Genomic DNA, 18610 nt, shown 5'->3' on the forward strand with positions numbered 1-18610 from the left:
CCCGTTGTAATATGAAAGAATCAGAAAGAGCATCATTAACTACAATCTTAGCAGTAGGAGAATTGTACAGTAAAGAGACCATATGGACAAATTCAGCAGGAAATCCAAAATGTCGTAGAACACAAAAGAGGTAATTCCATTCCACCCTGTCAAAGGCCTTCTCAGCATCAAGAGAAGCTACTAAGTATGGTTGATCCTTTGACAGAGTGGAATGCAGTATATGACATAATAATCTAGTGTTATCAGCACCATATCGTCCCTTCAAAAAACCAACTTGATCTCTGTGTATAAGGGAAGGTATAACAGACTCTAATCGATGAACTAAAATTTTTGCAAATATCTTATAGTCCAAATTTAGTAGAGAAATGGGCCTATAATTTTTGACCAATTGAGCATCTCTGTTGGGTTTTGGAAGAACAATGAAAGCGGGAGAGGCAGTTGGGAGAAGCAATGATAGACTGGTAGTAAGATAAAAGACATGGAATTAAGGACATTGAAAAAGTTTTAAAGAATTCTGCAGGGAGGCCATCCAGACCTGGCGCTTTAGAGGAAGCCATGGAGGAAATGGCACGTTGTACTTCATCTGCAGAGACAGGTTGTCGTAGAGGTTCGTGATGAGATGAGGCAATGGATGGTAGATGTGCAGATTGTAGGAAGTTAGATATGGTATCTTCTGAACAGGTGGCTTCCAAGGTGTATAGAGAGGCATAAAAGGAGTGGAATTCCTTAAATATGTCAGAAGTTTTAGTATAAGTCATGCCAGAAGGCGATTTGATATGAGAAATTCGGTGTTTGGATCTTTGTCCTTTAAGGTAAGAAGCTAGTTGATGTCCCGCCTTGTTGGAGGTAACATAATATGTAGCTGATTGGCGGAACATGGAGACAGACGCAGATGTACTAAAGATCTCATTATATCGGAATTTAAGTTGTTGTAAAGATTTGTAGAGAGTAGAGTCAAAGGAATTATATAGTTGAGATTCCAGGGAATGAATTTCCTGTTCTAGACTATGAAGCGTGGCTTTTTTAGTCTTGAGTTGATGAGCTGTATAGCTGATACATTCACCTCGTAGCCAGACTTTATAGGATTCCCAAACAGTAGCATAATTGGATACGGAGGATTCATTTCTAGCGAAGAAAGCATCTGATTCAGCAGTGATATAAGATATAAACTCTTCATTGCATAACAGTTGGGTGTTCATTCTCCATGAGCGATATGACTTATCAGCAGACCAGTTGAGAGAGCAAGATATGGCGGCATGGTCGGAGATAGATATGTCGTGAATAGTAGTGGTAGATGTGATATTTAAAATGTCTTTGGATGTTAAGAAGTAGTCAATCCTGGAGTATGATTTGTGGGGCGCCGAGTAGAATGTGAAGTCCTTGGTGGTGGGATGAAAAATTCTCCAAAGGTCAGTTCAGCCATACGTTTGCATTAAATTGGAAAGAGTCGAGCGGACCCTGAGTTTGGCAGGTCGGCAGAGAGAGGATCTATCAAGAAAAGGGTCCAATGGGAAATTAAAGTCTCCAGCAATGATAGTGTGTTCTGAAAAAGAGGTGTGGGAAATGGAGTGAAAATCCTGAAAGAAAGAGGGGTCATCGGAGTTCGGTGCATACAGGTTCAATATATTCAGTGGTTTGCCATCGATTGTGCCTTCGATATAGGACCATCTGCCCATGGGATCAAAGGAGTGAACAATAGAGGGGATAAGGGGCAACCTTAGTTGAAAGTTGAGTGATTTGCGAATGAGAGTAATAACCCCGTTTTTTTTCCCCAAGGCGGGAGCAGCGAAGCAATATTGGATCCATCCTCCAATAAGCTTCTGCGCTTCTGTAAGGTTAACATGCGTCTCTTGTAGGAGGCATATATCTGCCCCTAGATGTTTAAAATATTGTAGTATTTTCTTTCGTTTTATTGGACTAGATAGACTCTTAACATTAAGGGAAACAATGTTTAGCTTGACCATGATGTTAGAGAGGTAGAAGCAGACAGAGGCATCCCAAAAAGAATTGTAGGTCCCAAAAAGAGGAAACGCTCAAAGGGGTACATGTGGTGTCCTCGGATCAGAGCTGTAGTAGAGTGCAGAAGTGTACATAGATCAAAAAAATGGAAAAAAAGGAGGCAAGAAACAATTCCAGGCTCTGAGTAAAAAGAAACAATAAAGTGCAGCCATAAAAAACAGGCAATGTAGTTTAGCATATAAAATGGGGAAAGTAGATACTGTAGATGGGGACACATGTGGACGAGAGACACTTAACCCGCGTCCAAAGCTCCAGCCATTAAAGGAAATTCAAATCAGAGTGCATCCAGCCTGAAGCATAGTGTTGAAAGTATGTTGGAAGCAACAGCAAAATTCAAGTCATGGCTCCAATATTGTCATCAAGGTATTTTTGCAATTCAGTGGGTTCATCAAAATTTTTGGTAGAATTTCGGTAGGTAATTCTCATCCTGGCCGGATAGAATAATCCATACTATGCTCCAATATGTTTGAGTTGAGGTTGCATAGCTAAAAAATCTTTTCTTTTTTGAGCTGTGTTCTTAGAGAGATCAGGTACAAGCAAGATTTTTTTGCCATCCACAAGAAGAGGTTGTTTGATTTTGGCAGTTTGCAGTATTTGAAGGGCATGAGGGTACCGGAGAAGCTTGAAAACCACAGGTCTCGGTAGTTTAGATGGTATAGGAGGGCCAGAGGGTACAAGGTGGGCTCTCTCTATCTCTAGAGCAGGGGAGAATTGGATGTTTAGAAGGGATGGAAGGAGAGAATGCAAGTATGCAGTGATATCTTTCCCCTCAGCAGACTCTGGTAAGCCAATGATTCGTACATTACTGCGTCTCATTCGATTAGACATGTCGTCCAAATCTCTCTGTATGAGATCCATTTTATGCAGACCACGTTGCATGGTTAGGAGCTGGGCATCATGGGCAGTTAGGTGTTCTTCCGACAGATCTATACGGGCTTCTAGTTGTTTAAATTGCAGAGTGATTGTACTAAGCTCCGCTTTTATGTCCGCAGTCGCGGCTAAATTCTCATGCATGAGCCCCTGTAAGATTTGCAGGTCGTGAGACAGGGATGCGTCAGCCACGAGGAGTTTGGATGAGGCCTTGTCCGGGGATGGAGGCTCGTGTTTAGAACGCTTTGACGCGTACGGAGCGGCGTGGGGGCCAGATGCAGCCGATCCGTCCGGCTTATTAGATTTGGTAGCCATTGGGGAAGGTTTAGCGAAAGTTTGCTGACCTGAGAAGAGCCGTTAAATGCGCCGGATGCCGTATTTAAGAAGCAGGCTGGAGCGAGTGAACGAGTCAGGCAGCCATCTCGTAGCCGGTCATGTGACCACCCCCATGTGATGATATTAAGGTAGCCAAACTGGTTGAAAAGGCAACAGCAAAAGTTAGAAGGATGCTTGGGTGCATAGGGAGAGGAATGGCCAGTATGAAAAAGGAGGTATTGATACCCCTGAATAAGACTCCGGTGAGATCTCATTTAGAATATTGTGCATAATTCTGGAGACCCTCCCACCCCCAACCCAGCCCTTCAAAAAGATATAAACAGGATAGAGTTTGTACAGAGAAAGGCTTCTAAAATAGTCAGTGGTCTTTGTCATAAAGCATATGGGGAAAAACTTAAAGATCTCAATATGTATATTTTGAAGAAAAGATGGGAGAGAGGAGATACAATAGAGGCATTTAGATACATATGTGGCATAAATGAGCGTGTCTCATACAATTAAAAGGAAACTCTGGAATGAGGGGGCATAAGATGAAGGTGAAAGGGGATAGATTCAGCATACTTTTTCACAGAAAGGATGGTGTATTTTTGGAACAGCCTCCCAGTGGAGGTGAAGGTGGCAAAAAGTGTATCTGAATTCAAGAAAGCTTGGGACAAGTATGTTGAATCTCTAAGGGAGTGGAAGGGATAGTAAATGTCATAGATGGGCCATGTGGTCTTTATCTCCCCTCACCTATGTCACTTAATTTCACCAGATGCTACTTAGTACATATGTTTTATTGTCATGTCTATATTGTAATTTATGTAAAATGTCATCTCTGCTCTGTCTGGATTATTATGGATGTACTTTGTAACCCGTTCTGGGTTCTTTTGGGAGGACGAGCTAAAAATCGAATAAATAAATAAATAAATTTTTCTTTGTTTCTATGGATGCACATGCTGGATGTAACCAGCGCATAAACATCTATTTCTCCATGTATATTGGAACAGACTCTATGTTGGCAAATGTATTGTAAAATACAAGCACCACCAGCAATGTGCTGACTTGGACATCTGTATTTTGAGTTGGACATCCTTTCTAAAATGCCATTTGTTGTCCATTAAATATCTTGGAAATGTGGGGTGGGGCTGGAGGATTCTTGTGGGTATGGTGGGGTTGGTTTCTGAGGGTCTTCGTGACCTCACTGTTTCTGCTTTTTGTCTTGTTCATTTTGGTTGGTATGTTTGTACTGCTTGCTTTTGTAAATCTGAAAACGTTAATAAAAAATGATTGAAAAAAAATATATATATCTTGGAAGAGGGATAGAAGATTGTAATTGAGGGTCAACATGCAAGTGCAGAGTACCCTAATGCCAAAATTGTAATACAAAATGTATAAACAGGGTCCTTCAAGAAGAGTTTTGGAGAAATGTATGAGGATCTCATAGACCACAATCTTGAAGAAGAGTTGCTAACCAGCATATAGGAGAATTTGGAAACATCATCAAAAGTTATCAAAAATATGGAATGACCTAAAGTAGCAATAAAAGAGCAGAAAAGAGGTTAAAAAGTGCCCAGCCATTGGCTCAAGCAGTAGTTATCTCTCTACTATGACCAAGAAAATCAATTGATTTATTGCAAACATCCATTGGTTTGACAGCTAGAACCAACATCACAATGACTAATAACATGAAGTTCAAATTCAATTTACCAGTATTTGATATACTGCAAATCTATTGCAAAATCTAATATAATAAAACGGTAAGCCACGCATGCGCACTTTATATGTGTGCGTCCATTTTCCATGAGCTGTAGCACACATAGGAAGTGCGCATGCGCGGCTTACGGTCTGGCCTCACGCGAGGCAAGACAAGTGGCATGCACGCTCTTCCCTGCTCTCCACCGCTGCCGGCCACTAGCACCCCCTGCCCTCTCCAAGCCGGGACCGCAGCCAGCCAACGATCGCCTCCACAGCACACGAGAGGAGAAGGGAAAGGGCTGAGGGCTGTCCCGCTGGCAGCATGGCCCCCATCCCCTTGCGCCGCAGCAGCGTCAACAACTCCCCCCTCCCGCACCAACTACTGCCGCTCCTGTTTGAAGCGGCCTGATGAGGTTCGCGGCCGGCTGTAGCGAACCTCGCAGGCCGCTCTCCACATGAAGCACGTTCCCTCTGATGCGATCGCGTCAGAAGGAACATGCTATCATATGGAGATCGGCCTGCAAGGTTCAATACAGCCACCCGTTAACCTAAGCAGGCCGCTTTGAACAGGAACAGGAGCGGCAGCGGCGGCAGGAAACATGGATGCATGGAGGAAGGTAAGAACGCGAGGGGAAGCCAAAAAAGAAGGGCCCTGGAGCAGCAAGAAAAGGGAGCTGTTTGGTGGGAGGGTTGTGCTGAATGCACGAAGCAGGCAGGCAGCCATTGCACAACAGGGGGAGAGGCAAAGGGGGCTGCTTTGGGGGGATGGTTGTGCTGGGGGCCGACAGCAATCATGGGGGGAACAGAAGAGGGCCATGGAGCAGGCAGGCGTGGCACAACAGGGGGCCAGAGGGAGAGCTAAAGGGGGCTTCTTTGGGGGGAGGGGTGTGCTGGTGGCAGACAGCAATCAGGGAGGGGGGAGGAACAGAAGGGGGGCCACGAAGCAGGCAGGCATTGCACAACAAGGGGAGAGGGAAAGGGGCTGCTTTGGGGGGATGCTTGTTCAGGGGGCAGAAAGCAATCATGGGGGGGACATAAGGGGGCCACAGAACAGGCAGGCATGGCACAACTGGGGGCCAGGGGGGGAGGGAAGGGAGGCTGCTTTGGGGGATGGTTGTTCTGGGGGCAGATAGCAATCATGGGGGGGAACAGAAGGGGGCCAAGAAGCAGGCAGGCATTGCACAACAGGGGGAGAGGGAAAGGAGGCTGCTTTGGCAAGCAGGGGGGCCAGGGAGACAGACAGACAGAAAGAAAGGCGCACAGACAGGGGACCAGGGAGAGACACAGACACAAAGAATGACAGACAGCGTCCAGGGAGAGAGAGAGAGACAAATAAAAAACAAAAAACAGACATACAGACATCTACTCTAGCACCCGTTATTGTAACGGGCTTAAACAATAGTAATAATAATAATAATTTATGCAGTTTAGCTGAAAATGCTCTTGTTTGTCACATTTTACTATTTGTCCAAAAACAAAAGCATATCCCTAGTATAAAGTCAATTGCCTGAGTTAATGATTTCTGAACAGACATTTTCAAAAAACACTGAGGGCTCCTTTTACTAAGCTGCAGTAGCGTCATTAGCACGTGCTGCAGATTAGTGCGCATTGCCCCCCCGCACTACGCGGAAAATCTAACGCCAGCACAGCTTAGTAAAAGGAGCCCTGAATTTAGCCTTTGCTCACCATATGCAGGTTCAAATCCCTGACGTTAGCTCAATATTGTTTTCTCTACAATTCCCTCTAGGCCAGGGATCTCAAAGTCCCTCCTTGAGGGCTGCAATCCAGTCGTGTTTTCAGGATTTCCCCAATAAATATGAATTGAAAGCACTGCATGCACATAGATCTCATGCATATTCATTGGGGAAATCCTGAAAACCCGACTGGATTGCGGCCCTCAAGGAGGGACTTTGAGACCCCTGCTTTAGGCTATCTTGATTCATTATAAGATTTATCTATCTAGTTATTTATTTTACATCCTTTGATTGATGGGATTCTATATATGATACCCAGATTTGTGTGCTCTGAACCATCATTGTGAGCCCACTAGATAAAATAAATATTCCTGCATATAATATATGTACACTGTTTTGGCTGTACCTCAGAAATACAGTATGGGGCTCAATTTCAAAAAAGAAAAATGTCTAAAAAAAGTGTCATAAAAGTGCAGATAGACGTTTTTCATGTCAAATCTTTCCAATTTGCTATTTTCAAAACTTATATTCTAGACCGATGTCTATGCTGTTGATCAAGGCATATTAAAGGTATGGTGTGGGCAGGACTAGGGCAAGTTATGACCTTGAACATTTTTCTGCCATACTCTAACATTTAAACATACAGTGGTACCTCGGAATCTGAACGCCTCAGAACTCGAACGACTTGGAATCCAAACTTTTTTTTGTAGTAAATTTTGTCTTGGAATCCAAACTCTGCTTTGGAATCCGAACACCCTGCACATTGTATGTGTGTGTTTGTACCCCAGAATCTGAATGCTGCTTTGGAATATTTGTTAATATTTTACCTTAAAATCCAGTGTATTTCCTGTTAAAATTTGAGTTTGTGGGACCCAGGAATGGATTAATCCAGTTTCTATTATTTTCAATGGGAAAAATTATCTTGGAACTCGAACGCTGTGGAACTCGAATTGGGTTCTGGAACGGATTAAGTTTGGATTCCAAGGTATACATTCTTCATATTAAAAATTATCTACTTTTAAACTGATTAATTATTCCTAACATTACCTCTTTCCTTGAATCATTTTTAAATAATTGAAGCTTTTTCTATCAATTAATTTTCTTCATATTTTTTCTAAATTGACCCTATCCTTATGTACAAACCTTAAATGTTTTTGTGGTTTTTTTAAAATTAATTTTATAAATTGTATAAATTGTAATTCTACCTTTTACCTATTTGTTCCAGTTTGTATTAATAGAACATAATGATTAGTCTGTATAATTTTGTCTTATTTGTATTTGTATTTGTCATCCCTGGCTTTTATTGTACATTACAATTATGTAATACGCATTGAAATATTGGATATTGCGTAAAATCAAAATTTAATAAACTTGAAACTTGAAACTATCACTGTATATCCAGAGCACAGTTTGGATATCTGGGGCTAGACCTGTTTTAATAATGAATAACTGCCACAAAGATGACCAGATGACCACTGGATGGATGTAAAAATGACCCCCACACACTCCCCCAGTGGTCACTGACTCCCTCCCACCCCCCAAAGATGTAAATGAAACAATACATACCTGCCTGTATGTCAACTGCAGATGTTATGCCCAGTCCTAGTACTGCAGCAAGCAGTTTCCTCGAGTATACTAGTGGGCTGTGAAGTCAACCATACAGATGGGGACCAAGGCCCATCCCAGTCTAACCAGTACACTTATGTGAGTCTTCCAAAATCCACCCAAATCCCACTGTATCTACAGGTACATAAGAACATAAGAATAGCCTTACTGGGTCAGACCAATGGTCCATCAAGCTCAGTAGTCCGTTCTCACAGGGGCCAAGTCACTACTACCTGGCCAAAACCTAAGGAGTAGTAATATTATATGCTACCGATACAGGGCAAGCAGTGGCTTTTCCCATGTCTTTCTCAAAAACAGACTATGGACTTTTCCTCCAGGAACTTGTCCAAACCTTTCTTAATACCAGCTATGCTATCCACTCATATCTATAGGCATCAGGGTTATTAGCTTGGTATACAGTTGGATCCAGTAGGTTTTGGAGGGTTCACCATACTTAAGAGGGTTATGGTGAGATGTGTACTTAGGCCTTTTTATATGAAGTTCACTCCAGTGCCCCCTAGGGTGCCCCACTGCTCTGCTGGGATGTTTGTGTGGCCAGTCTACTACAAATGCTGGACCCCTCTGTTTTTCATTTGTATGTGGGGTGGGGGGGAGTCAAAAATGGTTCACAGAAATAGATACACAGAGCACAAACATATCTATTTTCAAAAAAACAAGATAGACGTTTTGCAGTTTTGAAAATAGATATGTTTGGTACTGGATTTTTATGCGTCTTCCACAAAATGTCTAAAATCAGATTTAAACATCATATCGAAAATGGCTCTCCACATCAAATCCGTGACCCTTTACTCTTTATCCATTAGAATTTATGTGTGCATCTGGTTACACAGTATTCTATAAGGCAGGGTGCTTAACTCCCACAGAGCATATCTGAAAAGGGTCATGGGCATATTAGGGGCATTCCAAAAAATTGCATGTGTATTTATAAAATATGGGGTTAGCATTTATACCAGATTTCAGCAGGTGTAAATCTGGCACCCAAGGTTTGGGCACGGGAATCAGAGCTAAGCGTGATTCTATAAATGGAGCACGTTTTTGATAGAATCATGGCTAGTGCTGATCTCTTCTGGTTCTCATTTATATGTGCTATTTATAGAATTTCCCTCTTCATGTCAGCCATTTCACAATAAGATCAAAACAGTTTACAAAAAGGTCCGCATAAAAGCAAAATACAAAAATCAAAGTAACAGCACAGACAACAACACAAACTATATTACACCCACCCTAATATCAGCTCTCCCATCCTCTGACAATTTTGCTTCCACACTCTATGTACTTATGCTAGCAGTGGTCTCCGCCGCATGTGCCCCCAAAGTCCTCCATTGCAGCCCTCAAACAGTTGGCTGAAATGCTCTTCAAATCTTGTAAATTTGTTAATTTCAATCATGCCCACTAGTAACTGCAATTAGAGAATGACACGGTGACAAAATTCATCACCGTTCCCGTCCCCGCGGATAACCGCGGGAAATAATCCCATGTCATTTTCTAGTGTCTATTTCAACCTCGGTCCTTCTACACCAGCATTCTTCAAAGCAAAGCTTGCGGGTCAGTGGTTGAGGCCATTCATACTCTGATTCTTCTCTCTCTCCTTAAAGAATGACATGAAGATGGTTTCCCGCGGTTATCCGCGGGGACGGGAACGGTGATGAATTTTGTCACCGTGTCATTCTCTAACTGCAATCTCTTAAGTGGTTATTCAGGCGTCTTATTTATGGAATATGCTACTGACAATCCAAAATAAAGAGAGTTTTAAAAATATATCTTTGAAGTGTTGTAGAATCAATAGCAGTGTTAATTTTTAATGTTTAATACCCAGCCTGAACAAGCTGGTCAATCATGTGTAAGTTTGAAATTTGTTGGTGGACAGAGCTTTCTCATAGTCACACTGCAGTAGGTTTTACCAGACGTCCGGATTTCCCTGGACATATCCTGGGGTTTGGACAGCTTTTCAAAACCCAGCACTTGGTTTTATGGACCCCTGTTCGGTTACAAAAATTGGATAGCTCTATGTCTAATAAATGTTGGCACTGTCATCTAGAAGCAGGGACTTTAGATCATTTATTATTCTATTGCCCATTTATTATGAATTTCTGGAAATCAATTTGGGACCAAATTAATTGTTTATTAGATAACCCAGTGGCATTATCATATGATACTGTGCTATTTGGTATGGCAATGAGAGCAAAAAGTCAGATTTCTACAAACAATAATAAATTATTACTCATAATGACTGGTGTTGCTATTCAACAAATTACGTATAATTGGAAAGATTGGAGTAGATTAAATTATAATTTCTGGTGGAATTCCTTATGTCATGTTTATAAAATGGAGAGATTTATTGCAATACAGCGTGGATGTTTCAGGAAATTTCAAGATGTGTGGGAGCCATTAACAAAATATTGTACTGTTTAGATGAAATTGTTTCCCTTAAATTTACAAGTTCAAAAGTGAGGGGGGGAGGGGGGTTATTTTACTATTACATATTCTATAAGATATTTGATTATATGTTAGGAAAGGGTGGGAAGGGGGGTGATAAGAGTTTATGTTTTGTACCAATGATGATTATTAAGTGATGTATTTATTGTTAATTTGTTTGAACATATGTCACACTTATTGTAAGTTTGAAAATGAATAAAGAATTTTAAAAAAACAAACAACCAGCACTTTGTCCGGGTTTTGAAAAGCTTCTGATGTTGGAATGGCATCTGCGAACACGTGGATGCAACGCGGTGAAGTCACGCGCATGTGTGGATGCCGTCCCAACACACAAACAGGTTAAGGGGGCATGGCTGGGGGGCGGGGATGGGGCAGGACACAGGCGGAACTGGGTGGCCTGGGGGCGTGGCCATGGGTCCGGATTCTCCTTTGGGAAAATCTGGTAACCCTACACTGCAGCCCTTGACATGAAAAAGGTTGGAGACCAGTGAGCTAGTCAGAGCATCCATTTCTACAGTAATACTATGTCTAGCTAGATTAACAGAAATTATCCAATTGCCTAAGTAGTAACAATGTCTTAAGGGCAGTGGCGTAGTAAGGATAAGTGGAGCACGGAGCAGAGGCGCCCCTCCCCCGTCCCCTACCGCCTGCCCACCCCTTCCCTTTCCCCATATCTTTTTAACTTCTCCAGCATAAGCAGCATGCCCACATCAGTGTTGGTTCACAATTTGACATCACTTCCTAGCCACGGGTCCTGGAAGGGCCATCAGAGAGAGAGTGCCGATGCCGACACAGGCAGCAACTTCACGCTAGGGAAGTAAAATAGGTACGGGGAAGGCAAGAGGCATGCACATGCGGCAAGGAGAGGAGCGTGGGTAGGGGGTGGAGAAGATGAGGGGTGCCATACCCTTAGGAATATCATGCACAGGGCGGACTGCCCCCTCCCCCTCCCCTTACTATGCCACTACTTAAGGGCTTTACAAAAAGAAAGATTTACTTTTGAACAAACCACCAACAGCGGAGAGACTTTTGTCTAGGAAATGCAAGGTGAATCACTGGCTAAGATGCTGGGAGGACCTCAAGTTCCACTAATCATTCAGGTCCTGCTCCATTTAATGAATGCTGTCAAAACCAAGGCCAGCAATTTAAACTGAACCTGCTATTTCACTCGCAACTCTGCTAAAAAAAAAAACCCCAAAAAACAAGATCTTATCCCTAGCATTTTTCCCATTAAAAGCATTGCTCCTGTTCTGATAATGATGGATGCCATGATCAAATGCACTACTAGTTGCCAATGAATTAATAATGCTGGCTAAACTTTTGATGTATAAAATGGACATAATTATACAGAATTACAATTACAGAATACTGTTTAACATCTTTATTGCACCATTGATCTCATTCATCCAAGAGTTGGGATTTTGGGTATATTGTTATGCAGATGATATTCTACTGGTGGCAAAAATTGACCCAGGTCACATTGATTTAAAGCCTATTACGGAAGGCTTAATGTTTATCAGTGAATGGCTTAATAGTCATAGGTTAGTCTTAAACATGGAAAAATGTACATCTTGTTGGATTTCAGGTCAAACTTAGTTAAATCATGTTTTTATGCCTTGAGAAAGTTACGATCTATTAGAGGATTATTTCTGGAACCCAATCTGCATACTCTTATCCATGCATTATTGATCAGCAAGCTGGATTATTGCAATATCATTTACATGGGCATAACAAAAAGCAATACCAGGAGATTACAAACTATTCAAAATACCGCTATTAAAATGCTGGGATTTAAGAAGAAATTAGATAGGGTCGCACCTTTATTCATAAGATTTCACTGGTTGCCTATTTACTATAGAAAACAATTTAAAACGCTAACTTTAGTTCATCAAGATCTTTATCATCAACAAGCTGAATATTTACTTTTGTTAATAAGATCTTACTCTCTCAGGAGAGCATTAAGATCAATACAAGATTGCAGACTAGTACTCCCTTCAGCAAAGAGGGCCAAATGGGAATCTACTAGAAATAAAGCCTTTTGTTTCATAGGTCCCCAATTATGGAATCATCTACCATCGGACATTAGATTAGAAGTAACTACACAGACATTCAAGACTAGACTTAAGACCTTCTATTTTGAGGAATCATTTGGGAAGGACAGGTCTTCATCAGAAATCTCTCATATTTGTTGAAGGAATTCAGTTCAGCACCATGATTCCTAGAGAATATTATCAATAGGGGACATTTGGATAAGTTGGGGGGTTTTCCTCTCTCTCTTGTTAAACACATACAATGATATACAACACGTATCCTATCTATCACTTTCCAATCTCTAATGGAGTTCATTTCATAAATTATTTGTATTGTACTGTAAACCGCTTAGGTCTGTAATATGCTAATACAGTATAACAAATGCTAATAAAACATAAACAAAATTCTGAAGAGTGAGCAGCACAGTAAAGAATATATATGAGTACAAGCACCCTTTAAAAGCATCCCAAGGGGAAGAGGACTTGTATACTACCTTTTGCATTTCAAAGCTGACAATCAATGTGGTGGGCACTGACAGATTAAGTGACTTACCCAGGGTAGATAATGACATGGTGAAGGAAACCCTTTGCCCGCGGCTATGGAGACGTTAAAGCCTGAGTTGCCACAAGCACAGGGACAAAACTTTTCACCACCCGCAAGAATGGTGACAAGCCTCATCCCCACAATCGAAAGCACCCTTCATTGCTTACCGTTATTCACCATGTCGTCAATGGCCCTTCTAAGTTCCGGCTGCTCTGTTGTTCTCGTCATTGCCAACGTGATGCCGTGACTGTCGTCTTTCTGTTCTTCTCTGCCCTTGCCTTGACTTCTCCCCCTAGAGCTCCCAATTGGATCTTCATCTTCTTCTCCCCCCAAGCTATGATCCAATTGCCACACACATTTTCAATACCCATGTGCAGCAGTAGCGAGTCGCGGAGCAGGTTCTGAAAAGGAGGTGCTGCCATACTACTACTGCAGAGTCAGCATCGTTGGCAAGCCGTGAGAGTCCTACTCTGTCAGCCTAGCATTGCTAGCAATCAGCATTTTTGGTTGCCCTAACCAATGTCAGCAAAGGCCTATGGGAAATTATATCAATCTGACTCTGGAATGTTGATGCAGATAGACCCTAAAGGCTCCTGCACAGAATTCACATACATTAAGCATCCAGCCAGACTGGATTGTTTATCAAGAAGATAGGCTACTTGAATGGGACAAAGAAGCCAGAGACTAATCCCATCTACCATGCCTGCAAGTATCACACCTTCCTTATCAATTAAACTAACCATTGTTTCAAACAGTTTACAAATTATATACAGAAAGATACTGGGAAATATAATAGTTTCTATAATCAGAATAAGATTCCAAAAAAGCCTCCTCTCTGCAACACCCCCTCTCTTGCTCTATCTCTGGAAGCTTGGAACATCACCCCCACCCCCCTTTCTCTCTCTACTTATTTCTCTACTTCTCTGTCATCACAGCACCTATTCTCTCTCAGCTACAAGAGCACAGAATCAGTCAATGTAATTGTAAAACTTATTCCTTAATGATAATGCTTAATTGTAATGCTTAATCTTTATGAACCTTGCTTTTCTATAATATTGTCTATTTCTATATTATATTCTTTATGCAATCACTTCTGGCAGTGCTTGTTATTTGATTCTACTTCCTGGTGAAACCTCTGTGAAGGAATTGAACTCGGGACCTGGTGGATTGTAAGGCCACCTCACATAACCCCTCTAACCTTACATTTTTTTGGGGGGGGGGTCCAACCTTACACACTCCTGACCTAAGGTAAGGCCGCAATGGCAAACCGTAATCGTTCTTTACCCACTTTTCACACTTTTCTGGTATTCCTCCTGCCAGTCTTTGGTTGATTCATTCCAATCCAGATGGAGTTAGGATTATCCTAACTCCGTCTGGAGTGGAACAGAAACCCACTCCCTCATGCCGGTCCAGATGGAGTTAGGAGGATATCGGACTGAGTAGCCTTGATCGGTGCTTCCTATGCTGCTGGAATAGCAAGCGAGGTTAGGATAATCCTAACCAGGGCAGGATTAACCATTAGGCCAAGTACACTAGTAACTGCCCTCCTTCAGCGGGCCTGAAATGGTCAGGGGGGGCCTGATGAAGGAGGGCATCAACATTGTTTTTTCCAAACGGCGATGGGCCTCTCCAGCATCAATTGGCAACGTGGGCCCCCCCCGGCCCCCCTACCCCCCCCCCCTGACCACCCCCCCCCCATCTACGGAAAGTAAGACAAGCAAGCAATGTGGGTAAGAAAGGCAACAGAAACGGTAATTGTGCAAGCGGTGCTGCTTGCCCAAAGCTTCCCTCTGACGCAGCTTCCTGCTTCCGCTTGGGCGCATGGTGGGGTGGGGCGGGGCAGGGGGCCCAGTGTACTTGTGTGCCTAGGGGCCCTCGACGAATAATCCTGCCCTGATCCTAACTCAGTCTGGATCGGAACGGATACCCACTCCCTCCTGTCGGTCCAGACAGAGTTAGGAGGATATCGGAGGAGCCTTGATCGATGCTTCCACAGTCAAGAGTGTGTAATATTTAAGAAATAAAACCTTGTTTGTTATGTGTTAATTTGTACACTGCAAGAAAGCATTTCCATTAGGCCTGATTTTAAGAGTCTCTGAAAAATAAAACAAACATAAATGATAATTAAAATTTTCTATGTATACAGTATGCTTTGTGTTTCTTTTAATTTTGTGGTTACCATAATGAATTAATATTGTTTGAGGCTTGTATGGATGCTGCGGGGGATGGTGGTTGCAGGGACAGGGCGGTGAAAGGGACAAATTTTTCCCCATGTCATTCTCTAACCCTGGGTCACAAGGAGCAGCATTGGGATTTGATCTCACAATCCCTGGGTGCAGAGGCCACAGCACTACCAGTGAACCACACCTCCCAAGATCGCTCACTGTCTTCTTTGGGACAAGAACCCTCTCTTCAATTCATAGCTTTATTATAATAGCACCTGCTTAGTATATGGAAGGGATTGGAGCAGAACAAATATGAATTGCGTGACAAATATCACTCCTTCATTTTTATTTTTAATGTCCATTGTATTTAAAACCTGAATCAGAGGTTCTTTATTTCATATGATTATATTGTCCTATTTTATGTTGTCAAAATAGTTCTGATCTTTATATTAACAATAAACCCATGTTGTAAGAGTAAATGTTTATATTATAAATCAAGTAATATTTACTTATTCACAATTACCATTTTGTAATTTCAAACTATGGTTAAAGTACACCTGTTTTATTTATTTATTTACATTTTAAAACACATTCCACACAAGCTCAGGTAATTAAATTTGCAGATGACACAAAACTATTCAAAGTTATTAAAACATATGCAAACTGTGGAAAAATTGCAGGAGGACTGGGCATCTAAATAGTAGATTAAATTTAATGTGGATATATGCAAAGTGATGCACTTTGGGAAGAATAATCCAAATCATAGTTACCAGATGCTGGGTTCCACCTTAGGAGTCAGCACCCATAAAAAAGATCTAGCAAAGCTTGAAGAATGGTCAGAAATTTGGCAGCTAAAATTTAATGCTAAGAAATGCAAGGTCATGCATTTGGGCTGCAAAGAAACAGTACAGTTTAGGGGGTAAAGCTTAGGCGTCGGAATGGGGGAGGCCACAGAGGCTATGTCTTCCCCAAAAACTGGCAATCGGAAGTATGGCTCTCCCGACTACTCCTACCACCTTCCTGCTGCTGTAATTTAAAATCTTCGGGGAGCCGGCAACACAATGACGTGAGCCTCCTGCTGTCTGCCTGTCCTGGAAGTGTTCTTTCTGCAGCATCCTGCTTACATGTGAAGAGGAAGTGCTACAGAAAGAACACTTCCGGGGCAGGATGACAGTGGAAGGCTCGTGTCATTGCACTGTCGGTTGCCCAAACATTTTAAATTACAGCGGCAGGGAGGTGGTAGGTGGGGAAGTCAGGAACTGGGGAGAGGTCATACCACAGAATCCAGCCAAATTGGGGGGGGCTGGGGTTGGGAATGAGGGAAGGACAAATGCTGCATGGGCTGTGAGGGGTTTGGGAGAACAGGGAAGGACAGAGGCTGCGCAGGCTGGGAGGGGGTTGGGAAGGACAGAGGCTGCATGGTCTGGGGGTTAGGAAGGGAGGGAAAGAGATGCATGGGTGGAGTAGTAGGAAGGGAGGGAATGAAAGATGTTGCCAGTGGGTGAAGGAAGAGAAAAAGAGAATTGTGGGACATAGATGTGTGGAGTGAGAGGGAAAGAGAGATGGTATACATGGGGGAAAGGAAGAAAGAGGGAGAATTGTTGGACATGGTAGTGGTGGAGAGGAGGGAGAAATGTTACACTGGGAGGGGAGGAGAGATGATTCAAAGAAGAGATGTCAGATTCCAGAGAAGGGCGATGGAAGGAGGGAAGAGAGAGATGTCAGACCATTGGAATGGGAAGGAAAGAGAGATTCCATACCACGGAATGGAAGGTAAGGAGGGGAGAGAGATATGCCAGACTGCAGGACTGGCCCCTCCTTCGCCTAAAAGGTCTGGCTTTGGGTGATTGGGACCTGGCTGATTTTTGGGTTGGGAATGTGTTGTAGGGATAGATGTAGTGGTGATCTGGGCAAGTAGATTGCTGAACATTCTAAAAAAAAACAAAAAACCCTCATTTTGGACATTGTGGTGTTAGTGTTGTGGAGACTGTACTGCATAAAACTCTCCGGTGACTCGAACTATGTTCTCTAGCTTAGTTCGAGTCATCCGAGAGTTTTTTACGGTACATGGCCTCTAGAACACTAACACCACAGCACTCTATGAATATTGAACAGTATTTGGAGACTCTTGACATAGGCATACTTGCCAAACCACTGCCAGTGTTGAATCTCTACAACTCACATTAAGCTGTTGGTTAAATAAAGTTTGCTTTGGATCATCCCCTGCCGTATGTTCAACATCTTTTCCTCATGACTTCTGTATCTGTATTGCTCTCCCTGTCGTAGAGGCCATTCTGGCTATTTTCTCCCATGCGCTAATGTTGCTAGCAGCACAGGACCATTAAAAAAAATTTGTGTACTTACCGTCATGCATTTTGTAAGTGGTAAGTACTCACATGCTCTTCTTGTACTAACCAGCTTGCACATGGCAATGTAATTGCTATAATTAATTAGCGCAGGAACGCCCATTCTTTAAAACCAAACGTGCCCCCTCAAAAATATTTCTAAAATCTTTTAGTGCAAGATTAATGTGTGCACATTTGGCACTTCCTGCAGGACACCTAAGCACATCTCATGTTGTGCCATTTTATGCTGCGTTAGGTGCATAGTATCACCTAAAGCAGCATTTAATAGAAATATATTGTGCTATTAAAATAGTATTTTCTTATTAAGAATATATAAGATACTATCTTAGAGAATGACAAGAAGAAATTGTTGAACAATGGGGAGAGCTAAAAGCACTACACTGTCATGTTCTGTACAAATAAAATATTCACAGACTGAAGTTCCAAAAGGGTTCAAGGTCCAGTAAAATTATTTGTTTGGCTCAGCACAATTTTCAGCATGCAAGTAGTTAATCAACAATCTTAAGCATTATTTAAACTAAGTCACTTTTCCTTAAGAACGGAAGTACCATGTTAAAGTGAAAAGTCACCTATTATCATAAAATCAATGCAGTGTGCCATTTATTGAAGAGGCTGCTGGACCTATTGTAACAGCAAGATACAGATCTGCAATATTCAGGTAAGAACTTATTTGGAAAAAGAGCATATCCTGATGTATTACTGGGGTTGCTAACTATTTTAATGTTGAAATGGTCCCATTTTTCAACAATGTTTAAACCAAAATAAAGACTGAACAAATTTCATAACATTTATACAAACTGTTTAATCTCTGGTTACCAAACTAAGCGCTATAAGCAAAGTAAGCACA

At 42.1% G+C, this 18610-nt stretch overlaps 2 protein-coding genes across 5 annotated transcripts in view; one reads left to right on the forward strand and one right to left on the reverse strand.

Moving 5' to 3' along the window:
- Positions 1-18610, reverse strand: part of IDUA (alpha-L-iduronidase) — a 353735-nt gene that overhangs the window by 161019 nt on the left and 174106 nt on the right. The gene's annotated exons all lie outside the window — the stretch shown is intronic.
- Positions 18289-18610, forward strand: part of SLC26A1 (solute carrier family 26 member 1) — an 80975-nt gene continuing 80653 nt past the window's right edge. Inside the window, exon 1 of one of the 2 annotated variants that reach the window (XM_033916606.1) lies at positions 18289-18421. The gene's annotated coding sequence lies outside the window, so the exon portion shown is untranslated. The remainder of the gene's footprint in view (positions 18422-18610) is intronic. The other variant, XM_033916615.1, reaches the window with a different exon arrangement.

The sequence above is a fragment of the Geotrypetes seraphini genome, chromosome 1 (genome assembly GCF_902459505.1).
Source record: "Geotrypetes seraphini chromosome 1, aGeoSer1.1, whole genome shotgun sequence".
Taxonomy (NCBI): Eukaryota; Metazoa; Chordata; class Amphibia; order Gymnophiona; family Dermophiidae; genus Geotrypetes; species Geotrypetes seraphini.